The 14,755-nt window shown below is 38.4% G+C and overlaps 1 protein-coding gene across 9 annotated transcripts in view; it reads left to right on the top strand.

Annotated features, from left to right (window-relative positions):
• SGMS1 (sphingomyelin synthase 1) overlaps positions 1–14,755 on the top strand; it is a 297,172-nt gene that overhangs the window by 136,525 nt on the left and 145,892 nt on the right. For 6 of the 9 annotated variants that reach the window (XM_054690073.1, XM_054690074.1, XM_054690078.1 and 3 more), the window contains one exon: positions 11,664–11,703. The exons of 2 other annotated variants lie outside the window; for them this stretch is intronic. The gene's annotated coding sequence lies outside the window, so the exon portion shown is untranslated. Of the gene's footprint in view, positions 1–4,030; positions 4,187–11,663; positions 11,704–14,755 lie in introns of all 9 variants that reach the window. One more of the 9 variants, XM_054690075.1, reaches the window with a different exon arrangement.

Below are 14,755 nucleotides of genomic sequence, written 5' to 3'. Positions count from 1 at the left end.
CAAATTAATGTCAGTGCATTTCTGCAATGCTGTTAATAATTTTTCATCATATCTTTTTATTCATTCACTCATTTACTTCTTTGAGATGTTTCAGCATTTAAGTTGGAGTTTGGAAACTGGGCTTTGCCATTTAATCCTCTTGACTATTAATTAAGTTGTGGAATGCAACTGGAAACCTCTGTGTATTCTATGCCTTACTAATCAATGCTATTAATATATCTTAAAAAAAAAAAGAAAAAAAAAAAACCCCACCCGGGCCTCCCTACTGTCACAAGGGGTTAAGCACTGCACTACGAAGCAATCCGAAGCCTCTGCAGCACGAGTTCAATCCCTGGCCAGCCAGGGAGCAACCCACATGGCTCAGCAGACCTCTCCTGTTTCACCTGCAGCTCCTCCCCTCAGCAGTGTATTTTACTCAATTTGCCTGTTCTGCTCCCCACTCTGTCTATGGTGAATCCTCTCACCCCCCGCATCTCTGATCTGTACCCCAACTCTTGTATGCATAAATAAATCTTAAAAAAACTCCAAACAAACAAAAACATTAGTCTACACTTTTGTTTTGAAAGATAATTTGCTAAAATGTCATTTATATCACTAGCGAATAGGCTCTACTTTTATAAATTGTTCTTCTTGATTTTGCTCAGTAGCGACTGAGCTTTTGAAAGTGCATCTCTAGGCTCTTTAATGTGGCCTTGAGAGTCATGAAGTGGAAGTGCTTATGGGACACCGATTATAATAAGCCTTGCACTATAATAACAGTAGCTAACCTTCATCCAGCCACTGCTCATTAAAACCTTATGACTGTTCTGCCTTAGTTTTATGAATAAGAAAACTAAAGGTTAAGCTGATCATATAAGGGCCCATAGGCTGTGAGCATAGAGTTGGATTTGAATGTGGGCAGTTTGCTCAAAGTCCATTCCATGATACTATACATTAGTCTCCAAAAGAACCCTTTGACATTGCTAATATATTTCCACTTTACCTTTGAGGAGCTTGAAGCTCAGAATTAAATGACTTAAGGATAGGTCATTGAAAGTCACGCAGCTGAAGAGAAACGCTGTGGTCTGAAATCTAGATTCTTCAGTGTTGCTCATTGTTGTTATTTAAGGCAGGCCCTCAGGTGTGGGCCTGTCCTACATATATCAAGGTATTTATTTTACTATAAACCCACTCTTTAAATACCAATAGGGGCTGCAATGACTGTGCCCTCCAAAACTGTCCCCACATATTTCTAATGTCTTCTACGAGGTGTCATATTTGCATTTCATTTTTTCAAATTTGTCCCTTACTATTCTATGACATTGCTTCCCATGGCAATTTTTTAATCAACAGTAATCAACCTTGACTCTTGTTCATAATTTGGAATAGTTAGAATAATTGGAATAATTGTAGATGCAAATATCATCTCAATACAGAATCATAGATGAGAGACAGCATCTAACCTAGCTTCCTGTTTTATAGATTACACACACACACCACACTCTCTCGCTCTCTTTCTCTCTCTCTCTCTCCCAAGAGGCACAGAGATAGTAGAAAAGACTTTCTCAAAGTCAAAAAATAAATTGGCAACTGGGAACTTAATTCTTATCAAGAAGGGGCCTATTTCTTCACATGACTAGTTTGCTTCAGGCAAATAATTTGACTGAGCTGTGAGTTGTGTTTATTTTCTAATGAGTGATTTTGACCTTTCAAAGGGAGACATTTGGAAGGTTGATGTAATTGAGTTGAAACCATTGAACTTCAGGACAAGTTTGTGACTATTCCTGTTGTGTGGCAGATAGTTTTGAGTTTCGTGGATGAATTGGGTATGGATTTTGTCTGTCGTTTACAGTTCCAGTTATTTCCTTGCCCTTTCTGTATCTTTAATAGAAGATAATTTGGAGAAATTACTTATCTATATCCACTTGAGTAACCAGGACACTGCAGCGTTCATGGTCTAGGAACAGGGTTAGAGTTTAATTTGTGTGTGTGTGTGTGTGTTTTTTTTAAAGATTTATTTGTTTATTTGTACAAGAACCAGGGTACAGGCCAGATGCACGGGAGGGTGAGAGGATTCACCAGAGACAGAGTGGGGAACAGAACAGGCAGACTGACGAAATACACTGCTGAGGGGAGCAGTGGGTGAGACAGGAGAGGTCTGCTTCGCCGTGTGGGACCCTTGCCGGCTGGCCGGGATCAAACCGCAGCTGCAGAGGCTGTGGACAGCTTCGCAGCCCAGCGCTCAACCACCTGCACCACTAGGGGAGGCCAGGGTTAGGGTTAATTTGGATTAAAAACACACTTCTCTTGGCCTGATGGTATTGAGCTCACTCATTTAATACTATGCCTGTAGAATATGAAGTGTGTTTTTGGAAAAGATTTAATGAAGAAGGTGATTCATTATTCAGGAAAGGTCATCAGTTGATTATATCTTTTTAAAAAAGCATCTTTAATTTCACTGTTGCTTGGGTCATGAATTTGGATTGTTGTTAATTAGGTAACCCACAGAGCTTGAGGAAACTATGACCAATGCAGAAATGTCCTCTTTTCAATGATGGGAGAGTATTTGCAGGTGTTGGAGAAACCCAAATACCTTTAGACAAATACCCTTATACAAATTTGGAGGTGTTGAGGGATAGGCATTTCTTACCAACTATGGGAAAGAAGTTTATTGAAATTCTTGATACAGATCTTTCATTAATGATTCAGAAATTAGTAGAGGCTGTTTTGAAATCACCTGTATCATAGTAATAGGAAAATCATTCTTTTCTCTTTTTCTTCCTTTCCCCCCTCATTATTATGATTATAGTCATAATTCTTTGGAGAGTGGGAATGTTACTTGGGAGGATTCTGTTTGAAGTAATAATGCCCCTTGCAGACACTTGAGGACTGATTGAGAATTATTTTACATCTACTTTTACTTTCATGAGGGAGACGTCACTGACTTGAAGGTTGATACTGGAGAACTCTTAAAAAAGATAAAACCAATAAAACAGAACAGATGCAGGGTGTTTCCTGGGGTCATTCACCTTGACTTGTGTACAGACCACTTTCACCCATAGCTACAGCATGTTATAAGTATCCACTTTCTTAATGATGGCCTTGACTCGTGAAGAGCATGGAAAATTGGGTTCAGGGCATTCTTGTTAAAATATATTTGGAGATAACCCCTAGAATTATATTTAAGGAGATAGGGAATGTTTATGATGGATTGTGAGTGAAAACAAGTTATAAAATAGTATGTATCATGTCCTCAAATTTGGTAAAACCCAACTGTTTTCCAAATCTTCTAACAAACCTGGGTAACTTATGAGAAAATAAGTGTTATTACAAGTGGGGGGAATACCTTAATTCTCTACAAAGTAATGAAATGATCTTCTCTTGAAAGAGAGGAGTGGCAGGCAGGTAAGGATATAGAAGAATATTTAAAAATTTAATAGTCTAGAAAGATGTGCATATGTTGTGACTTGAAAATGATTATGAAACAATATATAGTTGTAAATTTATAAAATGAATGACTCAACACTGTATAGAAAGAAGATATATCAAAATTGTATGTAGAAAGTATATAAAATATAGTATGCAAAAATATACAAAAATTCACAGAATGTAAAAGAATATATAGTGTAGCAGTGGCTCAAACAAAGATTTCCTGTCACTGTGATACCTGAATAAAGGACTGGAAAGAAATTTTTTCAAAGTGTTGAGTGCTTCTGACTGGGAGCTAAGATTATTTGGTAATTTTTCTTGTCTGGTGTGTACATTTATTTTGTAATATCATTGAAGAACATCTGTGACTTTTGCAAACAGGAGAAAACTAAGAAATATACATTTCAAGACTATCACTTGCTAAAGGAGAAAACAAAACAAAACAAAAAAAATACATTCAGCCCACAAAGTCATTTTTCTTTTACCTGGACAGTGAAGTCTTCATTATATTGTTTGGAAATGGAGCCATTTAAAGATTTTGTTTTTAACCCTAAGTAAGGCAACACTTTGCAGCCTGTGGTTGTTATTACTTTAATGATGCAAATTTATGTCATCTGAACAGTGAATAAGTGGATGAATGATTCTCAGGCAGTCCTTTAGGACCTCAGATTACACTTGGGAGGGAAGGCCCCCTTTGTCTTCTGCATCTGTTTGACCTGATGGACACTTATCTTTTGGCTGAGGCATACACCCAGTGGGGGAAACTCAAAAGACAAAGGTAAGTGAATCATTATCACTAGGCTATTAATTTCTAAGGTGTAGTCCTTGGAGTACTGAGAAGCAAGAGAATGGTTTATTGCTGCAGCCCTTTCTGGGAGAGTTGCAGTGTCATTAGCATGTTCAATGTTCTAAGGAACTATGGAGCAAAGAAACGTAGTGAAATATGGCTCTAAGGAAACGTGGACACCAGAGCTAACAAGAAGCAGGTTTAATTGCAACAGTGCTGACTCAGCATATTTGCATCCAAAGGCTAAGCCCGGTTTGTAGGAAGTCAGGGGCTTATATATACTTTTAGTTTCTACCACTTTCCAGGTAGATTTGCATTGGCAGTTGTACATGGTCAGATAGGACATGGCTACATACCAAGAGGTGAGTTGTATAGTTGCATACCAAAGAGTGAGCAAAGGGTCAATAGTCATTTGACCCCTCAGGTCCATTCTGCCTCATGGCGGTACATGGTCTAACATGAAGCAAGATTCATACCAGGGACAAAGTTGCATACCAGGAACTGAGCAAAAGGTTGTTACTAAGATCCCCAGGCTGCTTATCTCAGGTCACTATGTTCAATAGTGCAGTCAGAGAAGGGATTTTTAGTGAATTATGTTGACACATAGGGAGTGGTGAGTGGGGTCGATGGGTCCTGAAAGGGGAGAGGAGGAGATGACTTGGGGTTTACTGTCAGATCTAGGTGTACTGTGAAACTTCTCCAATCCAAGTCCAAGGATGTAGTTTCAACAGGGCAGTTTTATATGTGCATGAAAATTTAAACGATTTTCTGAACACCCTGAAAAATGAGTTTGAATTACATTTTGTAAACTATATAAATAAATCCCCATTTTCAAACCTAGTAGGAGACTCATTACTTGTAAGAATTGTTGTGATTTCTATAAAGCCGCACTTATATGAATAACTAATCTTTGACAAAGGAGCAAAGAATATGCAATGGAACATGGACAGTTTGTTCAATAAATGGTGTTGGGAAAACTGGACCTCCACATGCAAAAAAATGAAACTAGACCACTACCTCTCACCATGCACACAAATCAACTCAAAATGCATAAAAGAACTGGAATAAGACCTGAAACCATAAAATATATAGAAGAAAACATAGGGTAAAACACTACAAGACATACATCTCAAAAACATCTTTAAAGACTCATCACCAAAGCAGTGATAGTGAAGGCAAAGATAAACACCTGGGATTACATCAAACTGAAAAGCTTCTGCACAACAGAAGAGATATTAACCAAAACAGAGAGACACCCCACTGATTGGGAAAAAATCTTTGCACTCCATCCAACTGATAAGGGACTCATCACAATGATATACAAAGAATTCACATGGCTCAACAAAAAACAAAATAAACAATCCAGTCAAGAAATGGGCAGAAGAACTCAAAAGACATTTCTCCAAAGAGGAAATGCAAATGGCCTAGGCCAACAGGCATATGAAAAAATGTTCAACATCCCTTATAATCAGGGAAATGCAAATCAAAACCACACTGAGATACCACCTTACACCAGTAAGAATGGCACATATCAAAAAAAAAAACAAAAAAAAAAACAAGCAAGAACAAATGTTGGCGAGAATATGGCGAAAAAGGAACCCTCCTACATTGCTGGTGGGAGTGCAAACTGGTCCAACCATTGTGGAAAACTGTCTGGAGGCTCCTCAGACTACTAAAAATGGAGCTACCATACAATCCGGCAATTCCATTCCTAGGGATCTACCCAAAGGACACAAAAACAGTGATTCAAAAGAACACCTGTACACCTATGTTTATTGCAGCACTCTTTACAATAGGCAAAACCTGGAAACGACCCAAATGCCCAAAAATAGATGACCGGATCAAGAAGATGTGGTATATATACACAATGGAATATTATTCAGCAATCAAAAAAGATAAACTCATATCATTCACAGCAACATGGATGGTGCTAGAAGGAATTGTGCTCAGTGAAATAAGCCAGAAGGAAAAAGAAAAATATCCATGGTTTCACTTATGATTCCAGGGGAACCAAATAAGACATCAGTGTAAAAAAATAATAACAGTACAAAACACAACAAAGCAAAAACAGGCAATTATAAACCAGAGACATACTGCAGGGGAGGAGGAGGGAGAGGGGGAAGAGGGAGGGAGGAGGAGCACAGGGGACTGTGATGATGGTGCACGGGTGCATTGGGGAAGGAGATTCTATGGGGACTCAATCTGAGGGGGTAGGGGGAAGCAAATATTATCTAAAAAATGTACAAAATGATAAATGTTAAAATTAAAAAAAAAGACAAAGCAAAAAAAAAAAAGAATCTTTGAGATTTCTACTGTGGGTGTAAATCCTCAGTGTAAAGTGCATTTTCATGGATCAGATTTACTTTTATCAAGAAACTCCTCTATGTATTTTCTGTTGATGTGTTTTCTGATAACATTTAGAAAAATGAACAATACGATTAACCTCCTCACTCTTTGCATAAAGTAGAAATATTTTGCCCAGTTTTCTGCTTACTGTGGACTTAAAGGTTCTGAGAATTAAACTCTTTTTGCTTCCATGTATATAGCTTACTTTGCTCATTTATATATGTAGCTATAAAACTCAGAAAATTTATATATTTTTAAGATTTTTATTTATTTATTTAATACAAGCACTGGGTACAGTCAGAAGTGTGGGAGGGTGAGAGAATTCACCAGAGCCAGAGCGGGGAACAGAACAGGCAGACTGACGAAATACACTGCTGAGGAGAGCAGCAAGCGCGGCAGGAGAGGTCTGTTGCTCCATGTGGGACCCTTGCTGGCGGCACTGCAGAGGCTGCGGGCAGCTTCGCAGCCCAGCGCTCAACTGCTGTGCCACCAGGGGAGGCCCAAAACTTAGAAAATTTAAAGAGGCAACAGATTAGAACAAAGATTGTTACTTTTTTTCTGAATACATGAGGTTGCTTCACTTTCTAGGTTATATGTCCCACCTGTGTTCATTGGTTCTTAAGTAGAAGAGGAGATGGACCCTTGTTTGCCTTTTAGGTTACATGCACATCTTCAGGAGTAATACCAAGGCTTTCACTCATTTTGCTTTGTACCCATTAATTTCTCTCCAACATTTTCTGGAGCACATTTGCTTTCACTTTTTACCCTCTTTTGGGGTAACAGGTGTTTTGTGTATGTGTGGTGTCTCTAAAGTTTTATTTACTCCCCCCCATTAAATCCTGTCACTCCGCTTCCCACATTTTAGTAGGTTGCATTTTATAAAACTGTCCTTTTTCCTTTATAAATTCACTTTACAGAGGAAAAGGGGGAAAAAATGTTTGAGAAACAAGTTACTCAACTCTCCTGGGGTACTTAATGGATGATTTTTTATGTTTTGTTTTCTTTTACACATCAGCCAAGCAACTTTGATAACCTTTGATAACCTCTCTGACTTAACTAAGATGATCTTGATGGGTTGCAAACTGAGGCGAGGTTTGAGGACTGACTGACAGGAGACTGTTTGCATTATTCTTTCAATCTGGAAAAAGTTAGAATGAAGGTCAGATTGCGATTTTGAGTGTAGTCAAAAGTCTTCCCCCTTTGTGAAGAGAGTTGCTAGCCTTGCGTGTGTCTGCGATTTGCTGCTAGAATAGACATGGTGTGTGGGGCTTTGCGGCTGTGGTCCAATTCCTCTTTCCTGAGAGATTGTAAAGCTTCTTTTCCAACCTAGAAAGAAGGAAAATTCAATAAATGGCTTTTATTGAGAGTTTGACATTAGATGAGGAAAACTTTGGATTTTGTCTTTCCTTAAACTAAGATTTACCTTGCATAACATGCTGTTTGTGAGTGAGAATGAGAGTTTTTCAGTGGTGTTACTATTCTAATCAAGATTAATTTTAATAGAAAAATATAATAAAAATAGAAAAATATAATTACATCTATCTTGTGCTGTTACTGGTCTCTCTGTATAATTCATGTCCAATTATACATCATCTTCCCCTGAGAAGGAACAACTGAATTATAATTATAGTTTGGGACAGGGCTGCCAAAAATGAAGTATGCCTGCTGCAATTTCCTTGTCCATGGTGGACAAAGACAGTGGATTTTGGCATTGTCTCCTGGTGCTGGTCTCTGGGCAGCCACTCCCAATAAATCAATCATTGAATGATTCAGTAAGACAGATTGGTCACCAAGATGAAACCACTGCCCTCCTGGATATAAGAGGAAGTAACAAGCCTTGAATGGATGGACCCTACAAATAAAAACTTGTAGACTGGGAGTCTGCCAGACCTTGAAGAATTTTGTGAACTTTGTAATACGTCTTTCTTCACCTTGCTTCCTATGTCCATTCCTTTTTACTCTCAGAACCTTTCCCCATTCCAGTGTGTTTTCCAATAATAAATATACAGGCGTTGAAGTCTTGGCGTACCATAATTTGTGAATAAGAGGCAAGGGTGCCTTTTCCCCTCACCATTACTCTTCGAAATGTCACTGGGTTAATGTTTACAGAGATTCCTCCCTTACTATACTCAGCCTTAATTAGACGTGTAAAACCACAGCCTTGCAAGTGTAATTTGGATGTATTTTTTTCTAGCTGTTACTATACCAGGTAACCATGGTTAACTTGCTCCCTCACTGTCTCAGAACTTCTCACTTTAGGACCCCCTTGATGGCACAAGGGGTTAAGATGCAACCTACCAAGCTATCCGCAGCCACTGTAGCATAAGTTTGATCCCTGGCCAGGGAGCTACCCACATCACGCAGCAGACCTCGCCTGACTTGCCCGCTGCTCCCCTCAGTAGTGTATTTCAGTAGATTTGCCTGTTCTGTTCCCCACTCTCTCTGGTGAATCCTCTCACCCCCACCCTCCACCTCTGGCTTACGCCCCAGTTCTTGTATGCATAAATAAATAAATCTTTTTTTTTTTAAAAAAAGGACTTCTTACATTGCATCTTTCCAGCACTGGTCCGCTGCAAAGCCAAGCCTGCAGCTTTTACTATGCCCTGTGCCAGATCCCACATAAAGACATCACCAGAAAGCTCTCAGCCATTTTAGCAGATATCTAATCTATAAAAAGAGTCCATCCGGACCTATTTTTGTTTCCTGTCCTCAAGCCACTCGCTAACAAGACTTCTCCCATCCCAGGGGGGGACGGCCTGTCAGTGTCGGTTGCTCAGGACATATCAAAAGCAATTTGAAACTGGAAAATTGTGAAAGAATCTTTAAATGATTTTGAGTTGAAAAAAAGATTAGGTTGCTTTCGTTTAATGGCTTAGATGAAACAGCCAGAACTGTATGTGACAGGGCTTCCCCAGACCTCATCTAGAAACCTCTCCTGCTTCCTCCAAGTGTGTTCTTAGATAAGTTTGTGACCTCGGACAAGTTGCCTGCCCTCTCTGGGCTGAATGTCTGCATTTGATTAATTGGAGGTTCTAACCTCTCACCCTTGCAGGCTTCTTATTTTATTAACTGTGAAGACATTCATAGTTATTGTCGTTGACACATACGTGTATTTTAAATGATCGATAAGGATGCACGAAGGCCCTTTTGGCTACATGTTTTTTGGTAGGTATATCACATATAGCCTGATAGAGATCAGCTTTTGAGGATATTTCATTTCCATTTCCTCTGAAGTAGCAGAATAGAAGGTTTCCCTTTTGAACTGTATTCTGTTTCTGTCCCTTTCTTGAAAATCTTTAGGGTAAAATTAAGTATGCACACAGGTGTGACATGTTGTTGAAGGTGGTATTATCATAAGCTCATCAATAATTTTCTGATAGTACTTTGTGTCTCTGCATCTGTGACTTCTGAGGAACATGGTGTTCTTTTGATTTCCCCCTGGCAGTGGCAAAGCACACAGAGCGAGTGATAAAACAAGTTCACATGTCAGAAAATTACATCTTGTGAAGTGTAAGGATGTTTTTTTGAAATGTCTCCTTTGAGGTACAGAAAGATAAGTGGGCCTACTTTACAAGTGACAGCTTTTTGGTAATTCAGAAGACTTTGTGAACCCTGAATTGGTTGGTTCTTTTCCTTTAAATGCTTCCTTAGCAGGGATAATGCAGTATATTCTGTATTTAATTACAGAGGGTTTTCTTTTCTGTGAACATTTCCATTTTTGTTTTTGGTGTCTCCAACCCTGCATAGAAGCTGTAAGGAGGGAGGGCTTGGCCTCACCTACTAAGTGTCTCACTTCCCGCACCACACTTAGCTGCCTGGAGACTTAATATCTGCATCTGTCTGCAGGCTTTATAGCAGTTGGAAGATCAGATGAAATGATGCCTCAGTAGCTTAGCTTATAGCACATACTAGTCTAGTTATTTATTTTATAGGTATTTTGTTCTGATAGAAAGGAGGTCTGAATTCGCCCGCCCCTCCCCCTTCCCTCTACCTTTTTCTCTGTCTCATCCGTACATTCATCCTGCACAATAAAACAGTCCTTTCCCTTCTATTTATATCGTAAAACAGTTTCTCTGTCCTACAGTATCTGTAGGAATTTGCTAATTGACCTCGAACAATCATCCAACTAAAGCAACTTCTTCAGACATAGCAAACTCTATCAGAATAATATCCTCTTGTGGCCAGGGACGACTTGCTTCTCTCTCCCTAAAGCTTTTCAGTTTGGTCCAGATACAAGGATTCTTGGACTTGCAGACAGATCCCTGAATGATTATACCTTGCCCAACAGGCACAGCTAATCTGGTATTTGAAGTCAGGGCAGTGGTGACCTTTGGGAAGAGTGGTGTTTACACATGTGTGTTCACTTTAGGGAAATTAAGTAAGCCATTCAGACTTTCTGTGCTTTTCTGTATGTTTTTAATACATTAATGCAATTGTTTATTTTTAAGAAAGATGCCACTTTCCCCATTCTGCTGGCATCCTAATTTATATATGTATTTTACAAATATACTCGCATATATATTTTCAAATGGTCTGGCTTTATTTTTAGTTGAGAAAGTCTTTCATAAAAATGAGGAAGTATTTCCAAGCTTTTAAGGTGATGTGGGTTAAAGTCTATTTATAAGTTCTCTGATCATTCACATATGTGTATGGTCTTTAGTTGCTCTGCTTGCGATTGATTGCATTCTGGTAATAATGAAAATTTAAACATGGTGCTACCCCTTTCTGCCTATAGTTATAATTTTAGGGTTTGAAAAGCATGCCTTCTTGATTCTTCTCTTTTTCTATGTTGTCAATTAACAAATATTTGCCTGAATAGAGAGGAGATAATGTATTAAAGTGTATACTTTTAAAACTTGTGCTTTACCATTAGATGCACCTTGTAAGCAATTTATTACTGGCATTGAATTTATATTTGTTGGCTCTCCTTAATAATACTTATTCTGAATACCATAATATAATATTCTTAGAATACCAGATTTAGCTGGAAAGTGGAGGAAAAAGCAATTTTTTGCTGTGACTAGAGAACAAGAGGTGAAGAATAGTTAACTGGGATTTTAGTTTCTTTCTTAATAAGCTCATTTACATGATGAATGCACTTTTACTTCTTATTTTCTCCTAGACTGGAAGAAAGACTGATGAAGAAAAACAACATGATTCAGGTAAATGGGCTTTTAATTTATATTTTATGCTTGACTTATATTTTCCATGTTTTTCCGCTGAGAAGAATTAAAACAAATTTTGTGGCCAACTTGAGCATATAAGGTATATTTTTGAAACGTATACACACATAAGTGTCTAACAATACACCATTTAATTTTGTTGCCTATGTATATTTATAATCATGTATTTATATAAAGCATGATATTATCAGTTCTTTATTTCTATCTCAAAATAATTTTCTTCCAACTCTTTATTGCATATTTGATGTTTGTGTCTTAATTATTGGTATTAGATTTTTGAAGCATTCAATGTCATTTTCCACAGCATAGTATCATTTTAGTTATTTGTAATATAACACTTCAGGGATTCATGTGTGGTGCTGTAATAGGAAATTTTATTCTAGGCTATAAGTAGCCATTTGCATGATAGGTCAGTTGCTGTTTTCATGCTGCATAGATGAATATTGGAGATTTTTACTTATTGTAGAGTTGTTTTGTTAAATCTGACCCTGTCCACTTGTCTGTTTATTCCTTTATTTTATTTCGAGATAATTGCATGTACATTGGTTAAAAATCAAATAATACTCTAACAGCCATCCCCCTTTCTTTTATACTCCTATTATTAATGTTTTTGCCCAAACATAGCCCTTTGAACTCATTTGCTAGGTATTTACCTACTTCTTCTTTTTTTTTTTTTTTTTTGGGACCCTCGCCAGCAGCCGGGGATACCTACTTCTTCTTAAACAATGTACTATATGCTTTAAGTGCCATTTATTGATATCTGTTCAAATTTGAATTTGTGCATTGATTTCCTCATATAATACCTTTCAGCCTTGTACATACCTACTTTCTTGCTCTTTCAGCCTCTCCTTTTTCTGGATGTAGTCAGGTAATCGTCTGTTAAAATATCTAATTTTTATTATGAATATCTTTTGTCCGTAATACAGCTTTATGATAATTAGGTTGAAATGTTTCAGACTATTCTGCTTCCTAGTGAGTTATGTATAAACTATTTTATTTCTCTGAAAAACATTGGACTTTTTTCTTTATTCCCAGAATTCTGAAACTTCATATTGGGGCTATGTCTTGTGGGTTTTCCATGTTCGTGGTTCTGTTTGGAAATTGGTATACTTCAATTTGGGAAATTTTCTGGTACTATTTTTTAAAATAATTTTCTTCCCTTTTCTCAGTTTTGTTTTTTTTTTTTTTTTTTTTTTTTTTTTTGCAAGTTTGTTAGATATTTGGACCTCCTGGTTTGATTCCCTAATTTTCTTATGTCTTTTTTTCTTAGCTATTTTTCGTCTTAGTGTTTTTATGCCTCTGAGACATTTTCTTATTACTTACCAAACTTTTAATTTCTGGTAGCATGTTTGTAATTTCAAATTAATTTTTATTGGTCTCTGGATTTTCATTTTGAAAATGGGGTCTGGTTCTTATTTCAGGGATACTGTATTTTTTTCTTTCCCCTTAAGAATATTAACTGAATTATTTTGTTGTTTTTTTTGTGCTCTTTGTACTTCTTTCTGTGTTTTCTTCCTTGTCATCAGCTTGTTTGGTCCCTGATTTTAATGTTAGAGATTTTTCTCAAGTTAAAGATGAGGCTTTAGTCAAAAAAAGTGGACTGGAAATGTGTTATTTAGCAAGCCTCACTATAAGTCCTTTAAAAAGAGGCCTAGCCATTCAAATTGGTGACTTCACCATAACTTGTGTGTTTTCCCTTTGGGGTTTCAGGTGATCTGCTGATCACCTCTTTAGTGGGATAAAAGCCTGCCAATGAGGATTTGGAGAAACATCTGGGAGCAAGAGGCAAATATAGATCTCAAAACCTATATTTCTGCCTGTATCATGTCTCTGAATCTGATGTCTTGTATAATTTTCTCCAGAGAGTATTCTCTCTTGTTCTGGGAATAGAGGTGGTTTGTCTGGTTCTAATAGGCAGGGAGAAGATCTAGGGTTCTAATTTTCCTCTCCTCCTACTTTTAAAAAATAACATAAATCTGTCACATTGCAGTTCTGTTGGTCAGAAGTCTGGCATGTGTCTCACTGGGCTAATAAGTCTGTATAATATTCCCTTCTGTCCATGAGAAAGCTCTGCAGGAGAGAATCCCTTCCCTTGCTTTTCCTAGTTTCTAGAGGCTGACTGCATTCTTTGATCTCAACTCCCATTACCCTTTATTTTTTTTTAAAGATTTATTTTATTTGTGCATATAAGAACTGAGGTATAGGCCAGAGATGCAGGGGTTGGCGGGTGAGAGGAGTCACTGGAGACAGAGTGGAGAACAGAACAAGCAGATCTACTGACATATACTGCTGAAGGGAGAAGTGGATGAGACAGGAGAGGTCTGTCTTGCCATGTGGGTGGCTCCCTGATTGGTGATCGAACTCGTGCTGCAGTGGCTGGTTGATAGCATGATAGTGCTGAGAAGTAACCCCTGACCAGGGAGGCCCCCCATTTCCCCTTTTAAAGAAACAACAGCAGGGCCTCCCTGGAGGTGCAGTGTGTGGAGCACAGCACTGTGAAGCTGTCTGCAATAGTGCTTTCGGTCCCCTCAGTAGTGCTTTTGGTCCGTCTGCCTGTTCTGCAACCCACTCTGTCTCTGGTGAATCCTCTCACCTTCCCATGACTCTGGCCTGTACCCCAGCTCCTGTATAAATAAAAATAAATGTTAAAAAAAAAATAAACAACAGCAGCTTAAATGCGGTCTCATTTTTCATTAGCCTGACCTTGTCTTCTGCCTCCCTCTTGCACATTTAAGAAGTTTGTTAGGGTCTCCCTGGTGGCGCCGCGGTTGAGCGCTGGGCTGCGAAGCTGCCCACAGACTCTGCAGCGCCGGTTTGACCCCCGGTCACTGGGCGAGGGTCCCAAATGGCATGCAGACCTCTCCTGCCGCGCCCGCTGCTCCTGTCAGCAGTATCTTCCGTTTGTCTGCCTGTTCTGTTCCCTGCTCTGGCTCTGGTGAATTCTGTCACCCTCCCGTGCTTCTGACTGTACCCAGTGCTTGTATAAATAAATAAATCTTTAAAAAAGAAAAGTTTGTTACTATCAGACCCA

This window comes from Talpa occidentalis, unplaced genomic scaffold (assembly GCF_014898055.3).
Source record: "Talpa occidentalis isolate TD23 unplaced genomic scaffold, MPIMG_talOcc4v2.1 talOcc4.8, whole genome shotgun sequence".
In the NCBI taxonomy this organism is placed as follows: domain Eukaryota; kingdom Metazoa; phylum Chordata; class Mammalia; order Eulipotyphla; family Talpidae; genus Talpa; species Talpa occidentalis.
Note: the sequence above shows the minus strand (reverse complement) of the source record. Positions and strands in the feature narration are given on the sequence as shown.